At 33.4% G+C, this 12,583-nt stretch overlaps 1 pseudogene; it reads right to left on the bottom strand.

Annotated features, from left to right (window-relative positions):
- Positions 1-2,423: 2,423 nt before the first annotated feature.
- On the bottom strand, positions 2,424-5,765 carry LOC132544779 (heat shock 70 kDa protein 12B-like; annotated as a pseudogene).
- Positions 5,766-12,583: the final 6,818 nt, after the last annotated feature.

The raw sequence follows: 12,583 nt of genomic DNA, 5'->3' as shown, positions 1-12,583 counted from the left end.
TTGCTACTGGTTGCTGTACTTAATTTTGCAAGAACATTATTCCTACACCCCAAAGACATCTCCTTGGATGTAAATAACAAGTAGGTATATCATTTTATTTTAGAACATAACGATTCACGGCCTACAGTCTCCTCAATGAGCGCTACTCAATTCCTTTCTGAAATCATTGAAAATAACAAAATAACAAGGGGATTCTTTATTTCATGAATTTTGAAAAATATTTCGTGATCATATTTTTTTTCTTCATATTTATCTATTTGAACATACCCTTAAATACATCTACTGGATAAAATCATATTTTTGTTGTGTCAATTCGACAATTACAAATACAGAACACTGTCGCCTGAAATCTTTGATAAATCACAATAAGCTATTGTTGTCAACTAAAAATCCCTGATTGTAGATTGAATGTTGCCTTTTGTACCATGTTATTGCATATACTTTTCCATCAAGCATATAACCTGTGTTGTTTTTTGACAAGACAGACGTTCAAATTTTTCAGTCGTTGATATTAAATATTCTACTCATTGGAGTTCCTACTCACAGGTACGATTACTTAAATATAATTCAGTATTCTTGGTTGCAACAGTAAACTAATAAGATTTTTGCAATACGTCTAAAATACTTTGTAATATCAGTGGTCTACCTTTACATTATGTTTCAGTGTATTCATCACAGCGCCTGTAATATAATTATCTGTATACTCGATGCCAAGTTCTCGATCAGATTTGTAAAAAAAATTAATGCAAAACTGGTCTTAAGGACTTTAAAAACTGTTCTTAATTGCAAAGCGGTCTTAATAGTGAGGTAATCTTAATAGTGAGGTGGTCTTAATAGTGAGGCTGCCTCAAAAGCGAGGTGGTCTTAATAGCGAGATGGTCTTAATAGTGAAGCATACAAAAGTATAGGAGATTTTTGTACGACTGTAGAAAACTGATCTAAATGATTAAGACAATATGTGTCAAATCCCAAGGTTTTCAAGGTAATTCTTTTGTTATGGATATTCCTTGTATTTAAGTACCATTTCCAGTACAGCTTTGTTTATGTTAAATGATGCAGATAGTAAACTAGATACGATTATCCACAGTTCATATATCTTTGTCTACATTTGTCAATATATACAGGAACTCGAACTCTGACTGATCGCATTAACAACAAACACAACGTTACTGGCTCGCCTTATACTGTATGATAAATGAGGAGTTGACCATCGTTTATTTATAGTACGTAGAGTGTAGGTATTTTTTATTCTGAGAAGCGACCATTGGTTTCGTGACGTTTAAAGCGTCTATAATGTTAAAAAGCGCTACGAGAAAACGATATAAAACGTTCTATTTTCCAATAGTATGTTACAAAACTAAGACTTTCTGTTAATAACTAAAAGTATAGGTCACTGCAACCATTTTTATTGATATCTAAAAAAATAAAGAATGTAAACAATGCGGTCTTGATCTAATTCATACATTACCGCTCGTAACCCTGATGCTGCGCATGCGTATACGCCTAGAAAGAGTCCATTTGACGGGCGCAAATACGAAAAGGCGACGAGGACCCATAAGTTACCTTACAGAATGTGCCAGAAAGCGTAAGAAGAAGGAGTCAGACCAGAACAGAGGACAGACAAGAATTTATATTAGACAGGAGTTCGATAGATGGCAAAAGATGAAGGAGGACTTGGACTTAATACGGATTCGGAATTTGCGAAGCTGCTGCTTGACAGGTTAGCTGAACGTTAGCCCTATAATCATTGTTTATAGTCCAATATCAAGTGTTTGACGCGTGAATTTGTTATGAACAACACTGCTAGAAGTGTTATCTGATAAATGTTGAATAAAAATAGCTGTGTTATTCGCTTGAATTCACTCTCGACAACGTGTGTTTGTTGTTGACTGCAAGGTGGGGCCTAATTAGGGGTATTCATTCTAAGTGTGAAAATATGACGATACTGGTGTTACTGTGAGATTGTAAGGCTCTGACCTCTCTAATGTGTGCAGTATATTTTTATGGTCAGTACAGTACAATTCCCTGAGATAAAGTAACAAGAAAGGAAATGGCGACATGATAACAGAATCTTAATTCAAACACTAATTCAATGAGACGAGGGCAAAATAAAAAGCACAGAGAACATGAAAAAAACAAAGATAAGACCATGTGTTCCGGAAGGATAAGTGTCTTCTGCTTCATAGTTAGTAAATAAATGCCACGATCCCAAATTAAAACAGGGTGCATAAACGGAACCTCGGGGACTTATAGTCCGGCAGCACTGTCGAAGATAGATAAATTAAAATGATCTTTTAATATGAATTTACAGTTTGATACAGTAAACATCAAAAACCTGTTCATAGTTTTGCAACTAATGTTATACCAAAATACATCCCATCGCTTTTCTCAAGTGCAAGTGAACTCTATGTAATGTTTGCATGCTACTTAAAGTCAAATGTTGCGCTAACCTTCTCTCTAGTAGCTATGTTAGTAGCTGCTACTTTGAACTCTTTGTTACTGAACGTCATCTGTACGGCAATAAACCTGTTACATCCTTTTGAGGTGTCCGGAGTGGCAATTATCAAATGACCAATCCTGATACATCCGGGCTCTGTTACGTACTTTGGATTTTTCAGTGTAGAAACATACAATGGAAATAGCAAAACTGCTTGATCTGGTTCAATGGGGTGATAAATATTAACAGCTTGTGGTTGGCCGATATTCACGCAATCTCCAATACAAACATGATTATCAAATAGGTCTTGACAAAACACTTTTCCGCTTGAGGCGGTGAAACATTGGAGGGACCATGCTTCTTAGCATCAAATGGTCGTTTAGCGCATATTCCATAAGTGTATTTACAAACATGTGATTTGATAGCCCTTGGCTAATGACCAAAGATAACAGCCCCTTTCAGAACGGCCAGTCATGGATCTTGTGGTACTATCATTCGCAGGTTTGGAAAGTTTGTTTTGATTGCATCCTGAAGTACTGTTCTCTTAACAGCGTCTTCAAGTGGGTCACGATATGGTCAACCGTATCCTTGAATAATTCTTGTGCTCGATCACTGCTTAGTCTCCGCCATTTGCCTTGTGGATTTCCTTCAGTGATTCATCCTTTTGAACCTCGTGTACAGTGATATCCATAATCCCATATACAAAATACAAAATATAAATTGAATTGAAATCTTCAGAATACTAATCAGGATTCTAGAAAATGATTATGAAGTTCCTATGAAGTATTTTGAGTACTCATATTCTTTAAGTGAAAATATGCATTATATTGCAAAAAAAAAAAAAAAAAAAAAGACCATAAAAATATATCCTAATACAAATTTTCCTTTCAAACAAATTGATGCTTAAATGGCCGAGAAGTCGGATTGTAGTCTCCCTTTTTCATACAGATCTTCGTATGATGTACGATAACAGTATACCTGTCACGATCTATTAGGCCAGAAAATTAGAGAAACGATAGGATATGTGTTGAATTCATTCTCAGAGTGGGGTTAATCTATTTTGTTCATCATTCTTGAAAAAATAAGTACCTTAAAGTCTAAAATGAAAAGAAAACACTGAAAGAGCTTTCTTTCCCAAGACAGGTGGTGCAAATGTGAACTATGATGAAGCACCCGAAGCAAAGGAGAATATACGGAGGACGAAATCATCAAAATAATGATCGAGTTTCTGAAATTTGCTGAAAACATCTTCGTCGAGTTTGGTGGTAATATCAGTACAAACTTTACGACAACATGTGGAAGACACTGCTGCTGCTGTAACCTGCATGCAACGCTTTACAATATACACATATGTGTGCTAAATTATCTGACATATGAAAATTAAGAAATTTATTTAATCATTCGGCTGCAGAACCTCCCGTCTACAGTTTGATTTTTTTCCGAATACTTTTGATTTTGTGTGTCTAGCATATCTATTAGATGTAACCGTGTTCCGCTGTTAGGTTCCTTCAAAAAACTATTAAAACATGTATTGAGTAGATGATGTTATCATTGAAATGGTCCACTTTACCAAAGTGCTAGGAATTTGTACAGGTATTTGTCTTGGAACAACCAATTTGATTAACATTAAATAAAATATTGTGCCGAAAAATTGCTTTAAGTTTTAAAATGTAGAGGCACATTTATGTTTACATTAGTGTCCCCAAAAAATCAGTCAAATTTCATGTATTCTTCTGTATGTGCTAATTCTTTAAAGTTGTTACTGACAGAAATTGATTCATCTTCAGCAAAGAGTTACTAGAATAACTTTAAATGTAAAATATGATTTTACTGCAACTTGCATACGTTTGTAGAGTGTGAAATGGATGCCAATGGTATACCATTCAGTGGAATGATCTTACTTAGGAGACAGGAAATGCGACAATTTTTAAAAAGCTGTAACTTAATAACTAAATTAATCCAAAAAGCGTGATATGATATATCTAATTTGGCATATACATGTAGAGCTGCCTGATAGCCATGGCTTCATTTAAAACTTTTCCTGTGTAATCTCACAGTATCATAAAATGTATTTTTAGTTTTCATCGATGTGTTTTAGTTAGGATGTGCTCTTTTAATTCTGGCATGGTGTATGCATTTTGTTTCCATGTAAGGGCTGTTGTGTAAAACTGAGCATATTTTATTGTACATTGTATACATGACTGTCTTTATTGTATATTTGACACTAGGCATATACACGGCATTTCCCCATCCAGCGTCCAGCACCAGGTGCTTGAACCCAGAAGTAAAGGTCTTTATGTCACCGTCACCTTTTCGTTTCATGGGAAGGTACTTGCAGTATAAGGACGCCGCTTCCGGTTCTAGAGTTATCTTCAGATGATCTCCACTGATACCAGCCGAGAAACAAATCAAACATGACCTAAAAACATGTTACTCTCAGACATAGGTGTCAACATTTCACTGAATTTTATTGAAAGGTATATATATGATATGTTAACGTAGCCTGGTCACGCTTAACCGTCATTTCTACAACATCTAATGATGGAATTAGACAAAATAATTTTAAATTGAAATATATGTTAAGAAGTAATTTCCTTCTCGTTAAACCGAACTCAATCCTTTTCAACCATTTCTACTGGTAAGAGACATTCATAGCTCCTCGGCAGCATTCCGCATGAATTGTTTCGAGGCATCGGACCAGATTGCTGGGACAGTGAGGACCCAGATAATGTCTATCATTTTTATGTCAACAATTTGGTTTTTACATGATGTCAGCTTATGATCCTGGAGATAATTGATGGCTGATGTAAACACTTTGATAGCAGGCATGGGATGGCCCTGATTATCGTTTATCTTCTTTGGCCATCAGTTACAACATCATAGGTGTAATCAAGCATATATCTATATATTTTAGTGACTGGATTAAAACGGGAACGGAAGAAATACACAAATACACACAAAATTACTTTATGGACTTAATTATATGCATAATTATTCATATTGAAAGAATCGTCAATACCATATTCTCATAAAGATTCATCTTAAATCGTCGAAAGTAATACTATCCTTTTTATTTCTTTTGTAACGCTAGATCGGAATAACTGTCTTCCTCCTTATATCCGAAAGAGTGGAAGTCTCCCTTTGGTTTAAAGAGAACACATGTAGACGTTTTCAATGATATAACACCATCGGCCCTTGCTATCCAGGTGTGTGCTGAAATCTTCGGTGGTTCCCTTTTATAATCATGAATGAAGAAGTAGGCGTATCCTGAGTATGTGGTACCGAAGTCAATGGCTGCTGCCAACAAATGTGTTTCTGATGAAGCCATTCCTAATTTCTGAAATCCAGAATGATTTGATGCAGAAAAAATAAATTTCCTTAGTGAAATATTCAGATATATCTCAGCTGAACTCTTAAGTCCTAATTAATGAGATATAAGGATTTGTTGTCAGGTCGATTGGCCAACGAAAGTCTCTCTTCTGTAGGATTTATTTTGTTAAATATAAATGTTTCTAATGGTCAAAAAGCCGGTATTTCATTTATTTTCATAATACTTCGTCATTAACTTAGCTTAACTAGGAGTTGTATCGATCAATTATAGCAAAAATTAAAGCAGCATCATCTGAACTAATAAAAGTGGTTTTAAGAATATGTGAATCATCAACTCAATCAAGACAATATTCCGTGTCAGATCATGCCTGCATCACTCACCTTACAAATTTTATAAAGAATAACAAATATATCAAGTAAACCAAGTCTTGGATTATAAGATGTCATTTGAAAAGTTTTAACAATGACTCCTGTGACCATTTCTTTTTCCAAACTTTCTTCAGCGTCACCTTATAACCTACCAGCCAACATTCTAGCCAAATATCGTGATTTGAAGCGTTTTGGTTGAGAAAAAATGTTTATTTTCAAGCAACCATACAGCTAACATGATGGTTGTAGGCCTTTTTTTATTGAGAAGTTGCTATTAAAATGTTTAAACACATTTTGACCCTTGGAACCTTAAGTATTGGTGCAGCGACAATTATTGTCGCAAACGTTAACGGGTTTTCAGCCAAAAATCATGATTCTTATGCAAGATATTTTCATGTTGGTGGAGATAATTCTTCATAAACTGCTTTCGGTATACACGTAGTTATTCTTTAACAGTGGAATAAAATTGCTTACAAAACAGGGAATGTTGTTATTTTCTGTTGAATTGTCACATTGTTTATGGATAAGCTAATATCACCATGGCTTGAAATTAACGAATGATGCTAATGTTCTGTAATAGCATAACAAATTCTACGTCAGAGGAGTTACTGTTTATACTCGTGTTTGCCAAAGAAATGAATAATTTTCAATCATTTTACATTTTTGTTCATGTGATATTATTGAAGCTTGTTCTGTCCCTAATCAACATGATCTACATTCTAACTGAAGGTACGATCGATCGATGAATTAAAGGATTAATTAAATAAATTAATATATCAAACTAAGTCAGATGTATTTGTAATAACTTTCAACACATTTTCTGTTGGCATGTACACAAAACTTACATTAATATGAATCTGTTATATGCATCTTTACTTCCCTGTCCGAACATGGGCTACCCTGGCCAATACAAATAATTAAATTCAAATGACAAATCCAATTTAATCAACACAAAACTTCAAGCGACTACGTCAAAACTCTATGATGATTAGAAATTTTGGCAAGTAATTCGAATTCAAATCTCGAGGAAAAAGGGTTAATGCCAACAACATTTCAATATCTCGCCAATAAAGTTGTTCTCACTTTATAAACTTCAGAATAGTTTAAATACATTATCAGCTCTCTTCTAAATTTAATGCTGTAGTGACACATTAAAATAGAAATACTTACATATAGTATCCCACTCCGGTACAAGTGTCTAGGTTGGCCACCCTTAACCTGAATGTTGGCCTAGGTATGACATATTTGTTTTTGTTCTGGGAATCGGGTATTACTTCCTTCAAATATTCTTTGTACGTTAACAAATTCAAGTGGTCACATGTCGAAAAGATAGCTAAATATACATGCAATGGTGAAATAGTAAAGAGGAATGTACTTATTATTTATAAGCAACACTTTTATATAGAGTGTTTTAATTGCAATTTTACGCAATAGAAATGTTAAGAACCGCAATATATTAATCAGCCACAATGTTTCGTAATTACGAAAACTTGGTTGGCATGCATCACAGTATTTCATATTCGCATATGATATATCTTAATATTTCCCGATTACTATTTAATTCCATTTGTAAAATTCGTGGTTTGTATGTTAAAGATATTAATGTTCATTGGTATGTTTTTTCGGTAATTCCAAACATCGAAATATGGGTATGCAAAAATGTGATAATAGATAAGCTGAAAAATGAAGAATTAGTATGAAATTGATCTTAAGTATATGTAACGTCAAGAAAACTGCTGATGTTTGATAGGATATTTGAAATACTACTAGTCATTTATTTTTGCATGGAAGTACATATAGCGCCATCTATTTTCTGTAGGAGAACGTGTTATATTATCTAGTCAATAACTAAATGATGCTTCCTTATTTTCACGGTCTAGGCGATTTTCCAACCCTTCTTTACCTACTTCCCATCGATCAATTTCCAACTTTCGAGTCGGATATCAGACGTAATCACTCATTTTCGTGTGTTCTCTTGCTCTGATTCCTGGGTCTGTATAAACATTGCGTCATAGTTCCAACTAGACTATGAATACCTGTCGCATAGTAATGTTTAAAAATGTCAATATGATACTGACAGCATGTTAATGTTAATGCTTCCGTTAAAAAGGGATTGTTTTCAAGGCACGCTTTGACAGGTAATCCATGAAGACCTTATAACTTGCATTTAAAAATATATGATAATTATCTGATACTTGCTTTAAATAATGTTATTGTGTCGCGTCAATTTTTTTTTCTCTCTCAAATAAATATCATTTTACTGTAATTTGAAAAAAAATTGTAGTGATAGGAAATCTGTAAATGGAAAGCTACCATTCAAGTGAAAATCCTCGAGACATTTGATTGTTTGTCGTCTCTACATGTCGATGTGTTGCTTTGATTACTTAGATGTTTGAGTATGTTTAATTGGTTGTGTGTGAAAGGGCGGAATATGACGTTATCGGAGATGGATTCTTGTATCATGTAACTCTGTAACAATATGACATCGACTTCCGCTTTATAAAGAAAAAGGAAAAAAAGGAGGACACGGGGTTACAGACCAGTCGGGTTATTTTTGCTCCGCAAACATCAGCTCATATAAACTATTTCCAGATAACTTCTAATACTCATTATTTACATTACATTATTTGGTAACTATGATGTTATAGTATAAACCAAGAGAAGTTACGACAGTTTCTGTAAGTTTTATTTGGTAACTATGATGTTATAGTATAACCCAAGAGAAGTTACGACAGTTTCTGTAAGTTTTATTTGGTAACTATGATGTTATAGTATAACCCAAGAGAAGTTACGACAGTTTCTGTAAGTTTTATTTGGTAACTATGATATTATAGTATAAACCAAGAGAAGTTACGACAGTTTCTGTAAGTTTTATTTGGAAACTATGATGTTATAGTATAAACCAAGAGAAGTTACGACAGTTTCTGTAAGTTTTATTTGGTAACTATGATGTTATAGTATAACCCAAGAGAAGTTACGACAGTTTCTGTAAGTTTTATTTGGTAACTATGATATTATAGTATAAACCAAGAGAAGTTACGACAGTTTCTGTAAGTTTTATTTGGTAACTATGATGTTATAGTATAACCCAAGAGAAGTTACGACAGTTTCTGTAAGTTTTATTTGGTAACTATGATATTATAGTATAAACCAAGAGAAGTTACGACAGTTTTTGTAAGTTTTATTTGGTAACTATGATATTATAGTATAAACCAAGAGAAGTTACGACAGTTTCTGTAAGTTTTATTTGGTAACTATGATATTATAGTATAAACCAAGAGAAGTTACGACAGTTTCGGTAAGTTTTATTCTAAAATATGTGATTTGAAGTGTTTGGTTCCTAACAATGGACTGAGTATTCACCAGTGACTACTATTCGCCTATGTCCTATACCTAGACCTGTGCATGTGTGAACAATATACATTATACATAAGCACTTCCAGCTTTACCATAGCGACTAGGGGTAACTCGATGAGCAAGGTAAGGTTTACTAGTCTCGATGTTGGAAAAGAACAGAAGACAGTTGAAGACAGATTAGATAAACTGATTTCTTTTTCTATGCTGACTCGTGAATATCGTGATAGGAAGATTATTAGGAACTTAAAAATTGCATAAGTGGTGAAAACAGGAAAATAACAGACCGTTTATAAGGAAGAATTCATGAGTTAGGTTCCGACAATGACGAGCTAAGGAAAACTGTTGAGAATCTAGACCAAGAAATAATGAGATTTCAGCTAGACAGAGGAAAAACAGAACTTCAGTTGAATGACCTTGAACAGCATTCCATTTGGATGATTGGTCTAGGGAAAAGTTGTCTATTGCAGAGTGTGTAGGGGAAGTGATTGACTTTGTCACGGACAAAATACCCGTGTAATTGACAAGGAATGACATTAACATAACTTACAGACTAGGGAAACTAAGAGAGCAAAACCAAGGAATGTGATTGTGAAATTCACAACCCGATGGAAAAACATGAAATTATTGGTGCGCGCAGGAAACTTAGTGGTTCAAAATCCATTATATTTAATGATCTTACGTGTCCGTATCATCGAATTCTCATCGATGCTTTCCGCCTAGATTGTGTCAAAACACTAACAGTGTGGATAGAAAACTTTTTGCAGTTCTGAAAAATAGGGCGAAACGACGACTGTTTATAAACACTCCACAGGACACAAACTACCTGATGAACGATGGAAACTTACGAAGAGACACGTTTTAGTAGTCTTGGTCCGAAGGGATCAGTAATGTTCTTATTTTTATTAGCATACTATTTCCAGTTTCCAGTTTGAAAATTCGCTAAAAGAATCAATCAAAGAGTTGAATGGGTTTGCATAGATTTCGGGTTTAAAAGAAAACGTTGATAAAACTCAGGTAATAAGGAAAAACAAAATATAGTGAAGACAGTTTTTACCAGAGTACAATCTACAGTGGAGTAGGGAAAATTTACATTGTTAGGTATAGAGTTTAGTGTGAACCTCCATGAGAGACCTAAACGTAAAAAAATATATATATATATATAAAACTAAAAGCATTACTAAATACACGGAAGAGGAGGTCATTAACTCCTATTGGAAAAAAATAAATATCGTTACATCGTTACTTATATCACAGATTACACATCTATTTATTTATCTACGTCTAATATTGATAATGCATTTTTTGTTAAACTTAATTCAATATTTTTCAAATACGTATGAAATTGGAGACCAGATAAAATTAAAAGACAGGTAATTGTGCAGAAATATGCTAATGGGGGTTTGAAAATGGTTTATCTATCAGCTTTCTGTAATTGTTTAAACCTTACTTGGAGCAGAAGACTTTTTCTAACTACATGGAAATGGCAATATATTGTGATATCTTACACCAATATGGATCTTCTTGTAAACTGTGGCAGTGGTTATATTGCTAATTGTATAAAGAATTGCAAAAACCAAATTTGGAAAGATGTTCTCAAGTTATGTAATCTTTTAAACACTAAATACTACACAAATGTTTTTTTAAGAACAGATATTTAAAATTCCAATGCGGCCCAACAAGGATATAAAGATTTGAAATAATGTTTAATAAGGAATTTTTTCACAAAAGTATTTTTGTAATTAAAGACACAAACATTGATGTGTTTTACGCAAAATCTAAATACAAACTTCTTATAATATAAGATCCTTCTCATTAGTAAAATATATTTTTCTTCACATAACATTTTCCTAGACATACATTATTTTATCCTAACATTCCTATTAACATAGAACCTTTTCTAAAGACAGAAAAGGCTCAAAAACTTTCAATGATAAAGCAATTAAGTCTAACCTCATTTCATCAGGGACCAGAAAATGGAATATGCTATTTCAGGACTTTGACAAATAAACATGGAAGAAATATTATAAAATGTCATTTTTTGTCACCACCGATACAAAACTTCAGTGGTTCCGATACAGAATTGTTCATCACATACTAACTATTTTTCGTTTAAAATTAAAACAGTTATTCCCCCTTTCTTTACACTCTGTAACGCTCAACCAGTTATCCATATACTATACGAATGTCAAGAAGTGCAAAATTGTTATCAAGCCTTTCAACACTTTTAGAATTTCTGTATGTTCATTTCTCTTTCAACAAGAAATCTTTTGTCTTTGAATTTCTATGATAAATACTTACCTAGCACCGAGTCGATAGTGAAGTCATTCTGATAATAAAGCAGTTTATATACAAAGCCAAATATCTGCAGAGCTGTTGAAATATAAATGCTTAAATAAACATAATCAAGGACATTTATACAGTTCAAAAATGCATTGCTAATGGTAAGAATGATAAAGCAAAAGCTAAATTTGGAAATGAATGGTATAAATGGGATAGTCTTATTAAGTTGTTATTGATATTATCTGTTACACAAGTTCATATCTGACTGCAAGTTCTTTTAGTAATATTTTCTTGTAAAACATATCACTCACTATACTAACAAATGTTAGCCCTGCACACAGTCAAAGGTATATACATATTTAACTAGAATAACAAAAATTGACCTTTTGCTGTCAGATTTTGCTTGCCACCACACCAAGTAAATCTGGTTGTTACATATGTATCTAGCCTTTGTTTCTCTTTTTGTTTCTTTCTTTTTTGTTTCTTTATTAAAAAAGTGCAACTGAATAGCTGATTCCTTAGGTTTTGATAGATAATTTGCTCATAATGTTTATTTCAAGTATGTAAATCTGTATGTCAGCGTGTGTGTGTGGTGTGAGTGTGGTGGTCGTGCATGGTGGTGATGGTGTATGTCAGTGTACACAACCATTTGAAGATCAAGCGTCCTATCGTTTAGTAAAACTTCACGATATTGTTTGTTTACACAAATATTGTTGTGCATATCAACCAAAAATCTCAATTTCTCCTAAGTTATATTTAGATACTAGAAAGTTGTATGCTGTAGGTACACACTTATCTGATGTATATAAA

The sequence above is a fragment of the Ylistrum balloti genome, unplaced genomic scaffold, assembly GCF_031769215.1.
Source record: "Ylistrum balloti isolate Yb309-2 unplaced genomic scaffold, AGI_CSIRO_Ybal_v1 Utg369808, whole genome shotgun sequence".
NCBI classification, from domain to species: Eukaryota; Metazoa; Mollusca; class Bivalvia; order Pectinida; family Pectinidae; genus Ylistrum; species Ylistrum balloti.
The sequence above is the reverse complement of the archived record's forward strand: the minus strand, read 5'-3'. Positions and strand labels throughout refer to the sequence as shown.